Source organism: Octodon degus, unplaced genomic scaffold (assembly GCF_000260255.1).
Source record: "Octodon degus isolate 3935 unplaced genomic scaffold, OctDeg1.0 scaffold00048, whole genome shotgun sequence".
Lineage (NCBI taxonomy): Eukaryota > Metazoa > Chordata > Mammalia > Rodentia > Octodontidae > Octodon > Octodon degus.
Window position 1 is genome coordinate 7,537,966 of NW_004524624.1, and position 1,846 is coordinate 7,539,811.

General features: G+C 49.2%; 1 pseudogene; it reads right to left on the reverse strand.

The window, feature by feature from the left end:
- Positions 1-708: 708 nt before the first annotated feature.
- On the reverse strand, positions 709-1,599 carry LOC101559683 (annotated as a pseudogene).
- Between the last annotated feature and the right edge of the window lie 247 nt (positions 1,600-1,846).

Below are 1,846 nucleotides of genomic sequence, written 5' to 3' on the forward strand. Positions count from 1 at the left end.
GAGCAAAAGGGAGGAGTAGCAGCAACAATGTCTACAGAGAGCAAGTCTGACTCACTTATGCTTTTCTTTTCTTTTTAAATCAAGACTGAGAATTTTGGTTTAGGTATAAGCCTTGGTTTACTGTATATGGAAAATATTGTTCATGTTTGAATAAGTTTGAGTAGGGCTCTGAGACACTGTTGTCATTCATTTAAAACAAAAATAAAAAGAAAAAGAAAATAAGATATCTAAATATTCTCAGATGCTTGGATTATGGCTAGTCTGTTGAAAATTATACACAATATGAAGTATTAAAAACAGTATTAGTCTTATGAGCAATATGTAAAGAAAATCATTTTTCATCAGCGTGTTATCGCCACACTTAAATCTTTCAGCGCTGAGCTGATCACGGGTTACTGTGCAGACTCTGGCGGGTGCTTACCTGACACAACTGCTGAAGGGAAGGGATTCCCTGCGGCGACAGCCCAGCTCCCTGAGGGCTCCTCCTGCCCCTGCGAGAGTTCCTGCGCAGATGTCTTCCTTCCCTCCGACCCTGGTGCTGTCATCACCCACCCGGCAGCTCCAGAGCACACTGTTCTTCCTGACTCTTGTCAGGTCAGCAGGAGAGACAAGCCCAACACTAGATGCACTGAGGATCTCAGCTACACACAGCATTATCAAAGTTCTTTTTATTGTTCCTTTCATAAAATTTAAATAAAGTCAAAGTCCTCAATCAGTGTCTCCTTCGTTTTCCAACACCCGTGGCTTGTCTTCCTCCGGTTTGTTCAGGAGAAAGTAAACTATTTGAAGCAGGACATTATCATTAAAACCCTTCACGTTATATCCTCAATCGTCTCATAAAGGGGCTCGCTTTGCGTCCCCCAACATAAAGGGGCTCGCTTTGCGTCCCCCAACATATATCCTTACGAGGGTTATTTTGATCAGCTTGTGCAGTCAGTGCCGAAGTATTTAACTGGTAGCAGAAAAAGGAAAACTATTTTCTGTCCGTGATCACACCCCGGGAGACCATAGGTCGAGCGACATCTGCTTCACCCCAGGATCCTTGAGACATGGCTCGTGCTCCAGTCCAAGCAAAAAGGCTTGCAGCAGCGTTATCTCTAAAATCGACTTCTCACTGATCAGTGCGGTTTTGTTTCAGAAACGTCTCCCTTTTCAGTTTGTCGGGTAACAGATGAAACAGTATGCCCGTAGCAGCATGGGTCCGCTGTTCCTGGACCAATACAGACGTTGTTTTGGTACTGCTGCTCAAACAATGGAAGCTTGTCTGCTTTACCTTTCATAACCGGGATTGCTATAGGTGCAGAATAATCTAATGGCATGAACTGGGGGTTGCTTGGTTGTTCGAATCTGGTTGGTTGTTTGATAGTCTATTTCGTATCGCACGGGATCAATCTAGCACTTTCTATAACCACGAGGAACTTCTTCACCTCGCAGCCAGTAAAAGTGAACTGGGCGCTTATAATCGAGGGCCACCGACGCCAGCACCAACGGGTTGCTGGGACCGCCACCAGCTGGTCCCGGAAGGGCGAGAGCACAACCGCGGGCATCTGGTGAGGGGCGCAAGGCACAGCAGGTAGAAGCGCTTCTACCGGAGGGCATCGCACGCCTCCACGCAGCGCAGCGCCCGGAGCTCCGGCAGCCGCCCCGGGAGGGCTGGAGCCCGGCAGGCCAACAGCCAGGTCTTGGTGAAGGCCTGGTACCTGCGGTAGGCGTTCAGGGCGAAGGTCTGCGGGCATGCGCAGCTTCTTCTCCTCGGACCCGGCCTCGTGCACCGCTGCCTGCTAGTGCTCCACTTGTGGCTGCTGGGCCGCCTTGCTCTTGGCCATCAAGGAAGCCACAATCCTCG